Source organism: Cupressus sempervirens, chromosome 7 (assembly GCF_028749045.1).
Source record: "Cupressus sempervirens isolate cs-2001-9-10 chromosome 7, ASM2874904v1, whole genome shotgun sequence".
Lineage (NCBI taxonomy): Eukaryota > Viridiplantae > Streptophyta > Pinopsida > Cupressales > Cupressaceae > Cupressus > Cupressus sempervirens.
The window spans coordinates 771,666,888-771,679,169 of record NC_143124.1 but is presented as its reverse complement, the minus strand read 5'-3'; the positions used below and the strand labels follow the sequence as shown (position 1 = coordinate 771,679,169).

The 12,282-nt window shown below is 37.7% G+C and overlaps 1 pseudogene; it reads left to right on the top strand.

Moving 5' to 3' along the window:
• The window catches only part of LOC149549598 (glutamate--tRNA ligase, cytoplasmic-like), a 43,569-nt pseudogene extending 38,301 nt beyond the window's left edge, over nt 1-5,268 (top strand).
• The last annotated feature ends 7,014 nt before the right edge of the window (nt 5,269-12,282 follow it).

Sequence of the window (12,282 nt, the reverse complement as noted above, 5' to 3'; positions counted from 1 at the left end):
TTTGAGACCTTTCATCTAAACTAAAATGATAGGAATCCATTAAATTTGATAGGAGTGAAAGGTTTTATGGATGAAGTTATAGGCAACAGTCAAGTTCATTTGACCCTTTTGGGACTTTGAGCTTTATTATTTATGAAACTAGTTCAAACACATTAAGGAATAAATAATAATTCTTAATAGGTATATTAATCAATACTGATAATTAATAATGTATGAAAAGTCAAACAACAAGCCATGTAAATTGTGAAAATTTTGTTCCTTAGGGCTGCTAGGTGTTCTTCCTATGTAGTGAACAGCAGATTGGGCCCTCCATATGTTAGAATTATTATGCTTATCATCTCAAAATTTGTTCAAGGACATCTTATATTTCACAGGTTAATACTATTTGGATGGTTCCTTGTGCTAATTTGTGTAGGGGAGGGAGGCTTAAGAAGAGCAATGGAATGTCTGGTGGAGTGTCCAAGCTATGAGATTCAGCAACCTAAGAGAGCTTTCAACTAAACTAAAATGGCTGAGGATGATACATGGGTATGCAATAGGAAACATACATGGATGTGCATACATGAATGTTAAGTAAATTCAAGCTACAAGTGTGCTTGTGTCCATAATTTCTATCAGATTTGGATCACTAATTTCCACATTTTCAACATATAGCACATTCAAAATAAGGATTGAATATTAGACATAAATATTCATTGTTAGAAATAGGGAATACTTGGGGGTGAATCAGTACTCCGCTAACTTTTTCCCAACTATAGATATCATTAACAATCTCTATACATGCATATCACACAAACCCTTGATCCATCAATTGAATGCTACTAGAGCACATTGTTTGTGTATTATAAATGTGCATATATTAAACATGTGTAAAATAAAAACCATATGTAAAACCTCCTAAAAAGAAAGTGTTAAGTCATTGTGGCACTTTTTTAGATGTTTTTACACATGCAAATTGTTTTGAGAAGCACATCATTATCAACTTTGGTTATAAAAGACTCCAAAGTGTCAACTTTGAATGCATATACATGTGTGTTTCTCATTTAAAACCCTGTCTTAGTAACTAAGAAGACTAAGTGTCAATTTTACATACAAAAACAAATTCAAAGTGCTTCAAAAAGCATGCCTTTATGACTTTATACCATGCATTTTGAAATCTAAAGGTAAAGTGGTGATTTTTGGAGCAAATTTGTGTGTATTGCTTCAACAAAAAATGCAACATTATTCCTTACATAGCACTGTTTGGATGTAAACAGCTTGGGCGATGATATTGATTGCATTTGCATGGTTTCAATACTAGCATTTTGGTGAATACAAACCGTCTAGGGCATTTTAGGGCCAAAAATACAAGCAATTTCACACAAATTGTGATGCAACCATTGCATGAGTTCTAAATAAGCTCATAGGCATTGTACTATTTAAACATACAAGATATCCAAACCAAAGCATCAAATTATATGATAAATACAACATACAATTGTATATAATTTTTGAGAACTTTAGAAGAAAACTTCACCCTACTTTAAATTTTCAGAACAATAACTTCAAGCTATAGACAGGGAGCTAGAAAGTACCATTTGGATGTCGCAAGCGGCTGGACAACATGCATATAGAACAAAACAGAAAATGTATGAGAAAGAAAAGTCCTACCAACCTCTTTATTTAAAGTAATTTGAGATAGCAAGGGAAATTAATGATGATTATAGTATTTTGAATAGAATGTTATGCAGCTACCTTAAAAGTGATATTTCATTGCAGAAATCTTCCATGTTCTCCTCTATCAAGTCTTGCTCCAGTAAAATCTTGATTGCAACTTCTGTTCCTTTCCATATGCCTCAAAAAACTTCCCCAAATGAGCTTGCATGCAAAAGGAATTCCACATCAAAATTCTAACAATGTAGTTTACAAGTAAAAACACTTATCAAATCAAGGTTGATTAGTTTGAGAAAGCAACCAGGGGACTCCAAATAAAAAACTCACCTTTATGTAGAATATGTTACCATTTAATTAACAGTGTACTACGGTTCCACCAATGTCAAAAACCTTATGGCTTTGGTTGTAACCAATCCTTAAAAAATTATATTAACACAACTCATTTAAAAGTTTTCTTATGCGACCCAGATTGGTGGATGACACACCTCGAGAGCAGATGCAAAAAGAGAGAATGGATGGAATTGAGTCCATCAATAGGAATAACTCTATGGAGCAAAATATGTGTCTATGGAAAGAAATGATTGCTGCTACTGAGAGGGGGATGCAATGTTGTCTAAGAGCTAAGCTAGATATGCAAGATGTTAACAAAACATTGCGAGATCCTATTTATTATAGATGCAATCCTATCTGCCATCACCATGTTGGATCTAAATACAAGATATATCCAACATATGATTTTGCATGACCATATGTGGATAGCATTGAAGGTGTGACACATGTTCTTCGATCAAGTGAGTACCATGATCGTAATGAACAATATTATAGGGTCTTAGAAGACATGGGTTTGTGGAAAGTGCATGTGTGTGATTTTAGCCATTTGAATTTTGTTTATACTCTCCTAAGCAAGCAAAAACTACATTGGTTTGTAGATAATGAAAAAGTGGAGGGTTGGGATGATCCTCACTTCCCAACAGTGCAAGGAACATTGCGAAGGGGATTGACAGTAGAGGCCTTAAAGAAATATATTCTATCAAAAGTTTAAATGTTGGACTTTTTCTTTGGAACACCTTTTTTTTCACTTAATTTTCTATAGTTTCCATACAGATTCTTATAACCTATACCGATTAAAATTATAAATCTAAGTTTTCTTTGGCACTTTTATTTCAAGGAGCATCAAAAAATCAAAATCTAATGGAGTCGGATAGACTTTGGGCAATGAATAAAAAAATCATTGACCCTATCTGTCCTAGACACATTGCTCTTTTTGAAAATTGTGTTCTTCTATGCTTAACAAATGGGACTGAAAAACCTTTTGTCAAAATTCTAGCTAGGCATAAAAAGTATGAAGGTGCTGGCAAGAAAGAAACTACTTACAAAAAACACATTTGGTTGGAAAGTGTTGATGTTGCTCTTGTCTCAGAAGGTGAAGAGGTAACACTGATGGATTTGGGCAATGCCATAATAAAAAATATTGAGAAGGACTCAAACGGTATTATTGTATGGCTTCATGGCATGCTCCATCTTGAAGGATCAGTCAAAACAACAAAGCTAAAGCTGACTTGGCTACCAGAGATTTCAGAGCTTGTCAACTTGTCACTTGTTGAAGTTGAGCATTTGATTACTAAAAAGAAGGTATATTTTTCACTGACTCAAAATGTTTATGGTCAATAATGGATGAATTTACATATGTTTCTATACATTGTGTTGGTATTTTACATTGATGTCCAAATATGACTCTCATTGCAAGCTATTGATATAGCTTTCAGCAATCTATTTGAACAAAGATGCCCAATTTGGCTTTGTGTCACATACACACTAGTAGGGGAGCTCTCATAACTATCAATGTTCTGAATTATTTTGTATGGGAAGGTATTTGCAAAACATATACTGGTGAACATTTGAGAACAAAGATGGGAAGGTATCCACAAATCAAAGAAATATCAAAGTTTAGCTAGATGGTTTAACTCAATATTGTCAGAGTATCCAGTACTTGGTCAAGTAGCTGATAAATATGTTGGTAGAAGAGGAACTAGTAAGACAAAGCCAGTAAGTCTGAAAGAAAGTGAGCCTAATGGTATCAAAAGTGAAAGCAATGAGAAAGTAAAGGAGGAAGGTTCTTTTGACATTGATCTACCAGATGTAGAAATTGGGAACGTTTGTACTGAGTTTCCTCCTGAGTCAAGTGGATATCTTCATATTGGACATGCAAAAGCTCATTTTTTAAACCAATACTTTGCTCAAAGGTATAAAGGGCACTTGATTATACACTTTGATGAAACAAACCCTGCTAAAGAAAGCAACGAGTTTGTAGAGAACATATTGAATGACCTTGATATGCTAGGCATTAAAGGAGAAGGACCTACATACACTTCAGATTATTTTCCGCAGTTAGTAGAAATGGTTGAGAAATTGATATCTAAGAGGAAGGCATATGTGGATGACACACCTTGAGAGAAAATGCAAAAAGAGAGAATGGATGGAATTGAGTCCATCAATATGAATAACTCTATGGAGTAAAATATATGTTTGTGGAAAGAAATGATTGTTGCTACTATGAGGGGGATGCAATGTTGTCTAAGAGGTAAGCTAGATATGCAATATGTTAACAAAACATTGCGAGATCCTATTTATTATAGATGCAAACCTATTCACCATCACCATGTTGGATCTAAATACAAGATATATCCAACATATGATTTTGCATGCCCATATGTGGATAGCATTGAAGGTGTGACACATGCTCTCCGGTCAAGTGAGTACCATGATCATAATGAACAATATTATAGGGTCTTAGAAGACATGGGTTTGTGGAAAGTGCATATGTGGGATTTTAGCCATTTGAATTTTGTTTATACTCTCATGAGCAAGCGAAAACTATAGTGGTTTGTAGATAATGAAAAAGTGTAGGTTTGGGATGATCCTCACTTCCAAATAGTGCAAGGAACATTGCGAAGGGGATTGACAGTAGAGGCCTTAAAGCAATTTATTCTGTCACAAGTTTAAATGTTGGACTTTTCCTTTGGAACACCTTTTTTTCACTTAATTTTCTATAGTTTCCATATAGATTCTTATAACCTATACCAATTAAAATTATAAATCTAAGTTTTCTTTGACACTTTGTTTCAAGGAGCATCAAAAAATCAAAAAATCTAAATCTAATGGAGTGGGATAGACTTTGGATAATGAACAAAAAAATCATTGAACCTGTCTATCTTAAACACTCTACTCTTTTTGAAAATTGTGTTCTTCTATGCTTAACAAATGGGCCTGAAGAACCTTTTGTCAAAATTCTAGCTAGGCATAAAAAGTATGAAGGTGTTGGCAAGAAAGGAACTACTTACACAAAACACATTTGGTTGGAGAGTGCTGATGCTACTCTTGTCTCAGAAGGTGAAGAGGTAACACTAATGGATTCAGGCAATGCCATAATAAAAAAATATCCAGAAGGACTCAAAAGGTATTATTTTACAGCTTCATGGCATGCTCCATCTTGAAGGATTAGTCAAAACAACAAAGCTAAAGCTGACTTGGCTACCAAAGATTTCAGAGCTTGTCAACTTGTCACTTTTTGAAGTTGAGCATTTGATTACTAAAAGAAGGTATATTTTTCACTAACTCAAAACCTTTATGGTCAATAATGGATGAATTTACGTATGTTTCTATACATTGTGTTGGTATTTTACATTGATGTCCAAATATGGCTCTCATTACAAGCTGTTGATATAGCTTTCAACAGTCTATTTGAACAAAGATGTCCAATTTGGCTCTATGTCACATACACACTGGTAGGGGAGCTCTCATAACTATCAATGTTTTGAATTATTTTGTATGGGAAGGTATCCGCAGAACATATATTGGTGAACATTTGAGAATTTATACTTCAAGCAATTGTATAAGAGTGTATTCTAATAATATATGAAAGTCCTAAAATTCAAAATTAAAATGCCTATTTTGTGTGACTTCAGGACATATTCCCACCCTTTCATTCTCTATGAAATAGTCTGTAGATTGTTGTTCAGTGGAGAACGAAGAGGTAACCTGGTTCAATTTAATAGCATATTTAATGTGGTTAGAGTTATGTTACCTTGTAAATAGAGCCGAATCCCCCTTCTCCAAGCTTGTGATCATCATGAAAATTTCTAGTTGCAACCTTTATATTTTCTAAGTTGAGAAAAATTTCATGCTCCTTCCCAATAGTAGAGTATACCTCTATATCAGGATTCTCTATTGATTGATGCATGGGAAAAATATTACACATTTTGTATAGAGAAGATTTTATTTTACAAGAAAAAATAAACGGTATTTTTTCCCTCTTATTTCCTTTTTGAGTGAGTAGCTCTTATATTATCAACTAGCCAAAAATTTTGTTGACATTTGAAAGAATGATTTATCGAAAAACATTCACCTCAAAAGTACCTTTCCTTAATGCCGCAGATTTGAATCTTCTTCTGAATCCAAATAGGCATAGAAATAACATCAACAAGAAGCCCCCGAGAATACCCAAAACTATACCCACTTTGTTTGAAGACTTGCCTGCACAGGAGATCAATTCAAGTGTTCAGTCATGAAAAAAAAACCCTAAACAAAACCCTATTCTGGTCAATTAAAAACATCAAGACATAATTAAAACATCGATGGTTGGAATCAATACTTCATGATAACTTCTCATTCTCATTAAATCTGAAGATAAATCATGAGTATGATTTAAAACTTCTATTGAATCTTAAAATATGATGCGAAACTTTGATGCTAAAAATGCACATACAAAATGATTCAAAAATATATATACATTACATTTCATAGATTGTAAGATGGCAAGGTATCCACAAAACATATTTTTGATCACTGTTCTACAATAGCTCTTTTATTAAGTCACGACCAAACTCTGAATAAGTCTCTCCATTTGAAGTGGTGTCTTGATGTCTAGATGGGTTTCGCTTAGGTTGCCAAAGACATTCAAACATGGTTATGATCGAAAAAAAAATATTAAAAGAAAAGGCACTCATAGTAGAATTATCAATATTGTTCAAGTTGGATCAATCCTCTAATCTCTGATGTGCCGAACTTTCCAACTATTGCCTTGAGATTAAGCATTCGGCAAACCAGATATGAAGCTCGTGTTTGGCATAATGATGCAGAGTGTGCATAACAATGAAATAGGGCGTAGTCTTTTACATTTTCAAAACAATATGAAGCCCGTGTTGGTCAAAATTTCAACCAACTCTTAGTGTTGGTCAAAATTTTGACCAAAACGAGCATGGATTTTTAAAAAAACACATTTTTTCTTGCCTATTCCGACCAATTTGACCCCATTTTAATAGATGGTCAAAAATTTTGGTCTAAAAATGAGGTCAAATGTACTAGTGACCCCTAGGGACATATGTCATCATGAAATGGGTTGAAGAGCGTCATAGGTCAACCTACGACCTGCTTCGACCCATATGAAAGACTCTAATATGTCCCTTGGAGTTTTGGGACCCCTAGGGACATATGTCATCATCTAATTAGTCGAAGGGGGTCATAGGGTTCGAACCATTCTAATATGTCCCTAGAGGATATGTCATCATGGAATGGGTGAAAGGGGGTCATAGGTCAACCTATGACCCTCTTCGACCTGTATGAACAATTTTAATATGTCCCCAATGATCCTACGACCCCTAGGGACATGTCATCATGTAATTGTCGAAGGGGGTCCTAGGTCACCCTATAACCCCCTTCGACCCATATGAACAATTCTAATATGTCCTTAGGAGTCATAGGACTCCTACGAACATATGTCATCATAGAATGGCTCGAAAGGGGTCATAAGGTGACTTATGACCCCCTTCGACACATAAGAATGATTCTAATATGTCCCTAGGGGTCCTAGGACCCCTAGGGACATCTATCCCCATAAAATGCGTCGAAAGAGATCATAGGTCACCTTTAGACCCCATTCGACTCAAATGAATGACTCTAATATGACCCTATGACCCCTAGGGACATATGTCATCATCTCATGTGTCTAGCATGGTCATAGGTCAACTTATGACCCACTTTAACCCATATGAATGATTCTAATATGTCTCTTAGGGTCGTAGAACCCCTAGGGACATATGTCATCATGGAATGGGTCAAAAGCGGTCATAAGTGACTTTATGACCCCCTTTGACACATAAGAATGGTTCTAATATTTCTTTAAGGGTCCTAAGACCCCTAGGAACATATATTATCATGTAATGAGTCAAAAGGATCATAGATCACCCTTTGACACCCTTCAACCCATATGAATGATTCAAATATGTCCTTAGGGGTCCTAGGACCCCTAGGGACATATGTCATCATGGAATGGGTTGAAGGGGGTCATAGGCCACCCTATCATCTCCCTCAACCCATATGAAAGATTATAATATGTTCCTAGGGGTCATAGGACCCCTAGGGACATATATCATCATGTAATGGGTCAAAGGTCATCATAGATCACCCTATGACCCCCTTTGATCCATAATATGTCTCTACGAGTCCTAAGACCCCTAGGGATATATGTCATCATGGAATGGGTCAAGAGGTGTCATAGGTCACCTTATGACCCCATTTGACACATAAGAATGATTCTAGTGTCCCTAGGGGTCCTAGGACCCCTAGGGACATATGTCATCATGGAATGGGTCGAGAGGGGCCATAGGTCAGCTTGACCCCCTTCGACGCATAAGAATGATTCTAATATGTCTTTAGGGTTCTTAAGACTCCTAGAGATAGATCTCGTCATGTAATGGGTTGAAGGAGGTCATAGGTTACCTTATGACACCCTTAGATGCATATCAATGATTTCAATATGTCATTAGGGGTCCTACGATACCTAGGGACATATGTCCTCATGGAATGGATTGAAAGGGATCATAAGGTCAACCCATATGAACAATTATAATCTTTCTGTATGGGTCTTAGGACCCCTGTGGACATATGTCATCATAGAATGGGTCAAATGTGGTCATAGGTCAACCTATGACCCCCATTGCCCCATCTGCAAGATTCTAGTATGTCCCTAGGGGTCCTAATACCCCTAATACCCCTAGTATGAAAGATTCTAGTATGTCCCTAGGGGATTCTAGTATGAAAGATTCTAGTATGTCCTTAGGGCTCCTAATAGCCCTAGGAATATATGTTGTCATGTAATGGGTTGAGGGGGGTCATAAGTCACCCTATGACACCCTTTGACCCATATGAATGATTCTAATATGTCTTTAGGGGTCCTAATACCCTTAGGGACATATGTCATCATGGAATGGGTCAAAAGTGGTCATAGGTCACCTTATGAACCCCTTATGACCCCCTTTGACACATAAGAATGATTCTAATATGTCCTTAGGAATATATGTCATCATGTAATTGGTTGAAGGGGATCGTAGGTCACCCTATGACCCCTTTATACCCATATAAATGATTCTAATATGACCTTAAGGGACCGTGGACCCTTAGGGACATATGTCTTGATGGAATAGGTCAAAGGAGGTCATATGTCAACCTATGAGGCACTTCGACCCATATGAAAGATTCTAATATGTCCCTAGGGGTCCTAGGACCACTAGAGACATATGTCATCATCTAATGGGTCAAAGAGGGTAATAGGTCACCCTATGACCCCCTTCAATCCATATGAATGATTCTAATATGTGACTAGTGGTCCTAGGACCACTAGGGACATATATCATAAATATAATGGGTCGAATGGGGTCATATGTCACCCTATGACCCCCTTTGACCCATACAAACAATTCTAATATGTTCGTAGGGGTTCTAGGACCATTAGGGACATATGTCATAATAGAATGGGTCGAAGGGGGTCATAGGTCAATTAGTGAACCCCTTCGACCCATATGAAAGATTATAATATGTCTCTAGGGGTCTTAGGACCCCTAAGGACATATGTCATCATGTAATTGGTCGAAGGGGGTCATAGTTCACCCTATCACCCCTTTTGAAATATAAGAATGATTCTAATATATCCCTAGGGGTCCTAGGACCCCTCACGACATATGTCATCATCGAATGGATCAAAGGAGGTCATAGGGTGACCTATGACCCAATTCATTAATGGGTCAAAGAGGGTCATAGAGTGACCTATGACCCCCTTTGACCCATATGAATGATTCTAATATGTCCCTAGGGGTCCTATGACCCCTATGAACATATATTTTCATATAATGGGTTGAAGGGGTTTATAAGGTGATGGATGACCCCTTCGACCCATATGAACGATTCTAATATGTTCTTAGGGGTCTTATGACCCCTATGGACATATGTTGTCATGTAATGAGTTGAATGGGGTCATAAGCCACCCTATGACCCCCTTTGACACATAAGAATGATTCTAATATGTCCTTAACCGTACTAGGAGCCCTAAGGACATATGTCATCATGGAATGGATTGAAGGGGGTCATATGTCATGGAATGGGTTGAAGGGGGTCATAAGTTATCATATGACCCCTTTCTACCCATATGAAGGATTATAATATGTCCCTAGGGGTCCTTGGACCCCTTCACACATATGTTGTCATGAAATGGGTTGAAGGTAGTCATAGGTCTCCTTATGACCCCTTTCGAATGATATGTACCATTCTAATCTATTTATAGGGATCCTAGGACCCCTAGGGACATATGTCATCATTGAATGGTTTAAAAATGGTCATAGGTCAACCTATGACCCCCTTCAACCCATATGAAAGATTCTAATATGTCCCTAGGGGTCCTAGATATGTCATCATGTAATGGGTCGATGAGGATAATAGGTCAACCTATGAAACCCTTTGACCCATATGGACAATTCTAATATGTCCCTAGGGGTCCTACTAACCCTAGGGACATATGTTGTCATGGAATGGGTTGAAAGAGGTCATTGGTCACCTTATCACCACCTTCGACACATAAGAACGATTCTAATATGTCCTTAGTGATCCAAGGGCCCCTAGGGACATATGTCATCATGTAATGGGTTTAAAGGGGTCATAGGTCACCCTATGAACTCCTTCAACCCACATGAACAACTCTAATATGTTCCTAGGGGTCCTATGACCCCTAGCGACATATGTCATCATGGAATGGGTCGAGACATATGACCCCCTTCGACCCAAATGAATAATTCTAATATGTCCACCTATATGAACAATTCTAGCAACATATGTCATTATGGAATGGGTTGAGACATATGACCCCCTTCGACCCAAATGAACAATTCTAATATATCTCTAGGGGTCCTAGGACTCCTAGGGACATTTATTGTCATGGAATAGGTTGAAGGGGGTCATAGGTCAACCTATGACTCCCTTCAAACCATATGAAATATTCTAATTTGTCCCTAGGGGTCCTAGGACACCTAGAGACATATGTCATCATATAATGGGTCGAAGGCTGTCATAGGTCACCTTATGACCTCCTTCAACCCATATGAACATTTCTAATATGTCCCTAGGGATCCTAGGATCCCTAGGGACATATGTCATCATGGAATGGGTTGAAAGGTGTCATAGGTCACCTTATGACTCACTTCGACACATACAAATAATTTTAATATGTCCCTAGGGGTACTACGACCCCTAGAGACATATGTCGTCATCTAATGGGTCGAAGGAAGTCATAGGATACCCTATAACCCCCTTAGACCCATCTGAATAATTCTAATATGTCATTAGGGATCCTAGAACCCCTAGATACATGTGTCATCATGGAATGGGTCAAAGGGGGTCATAGGGTCGACACATATGAACAATTCTAATTTATCCCTAGGAGTCTTAGGAAATCTAAGGACACATGTCATCATGGAACGGGTAGAAGGTGGGCATAGGTCAACCTATCACCTCCTTTAGCCCATATAAAATGTTCTGGTATGTCCTTAGCGGCCCTAAGACCCCTAGGAACATATGTCATCATGTAATGGTTCGAAAGGGGTCATAGGTCACCCTATGACCCCCTTCATTAATGGGTCAAAGAGGGTCATAGGTGGCCCTATCACCCCCTTTGACCCATATGAACGATATTAATATGTCCCAAGGTGTCCTAGGACCCTTAGGTACATATGTTTTCATTTAATGGGTCAAAGGGGGTCATAGGGTAAACTATGACCCCCTTCGATTGATATAAATGATTCTCATATCTCTGTAGGGGTCCTAAGACCCCTAGGGATATATGTCATCATGGAATGGGTTGGAAGGGGTCATTGGTCACCTTATGACTCCCTTCAAAATATAAGAATGATTCTAATATGTCCCTAGGGGTCCTAGGACCCCTAGAGACATATGTCATCATGTAATGGGTCGAAGAGGCCCTATGACCCCCTTTGACACATATGAACGATTATAATATTCCCTTGGGGTCCTAGGACCCCTAGGGACATATGTTATCATGGAATAGGTTTCCTTGACCCATATGAATGATTCTAATATGTCCCTAGGGTTCCTAGGACCCCTAGGGACATATGTCATCATGGAATGGGTTGAAAGGGGTCATAGGTCAATGTATGACCCCCTTTTACCCATATGAAAGATTATAATATGTCCCTAGGTGTCCCTAGGCCCCTAGGGACATATGTCATCATGTAATGGGTCGAAGGGGGTTCATAGGTAATCCTATGACCCTCATCAACCCATATTAAT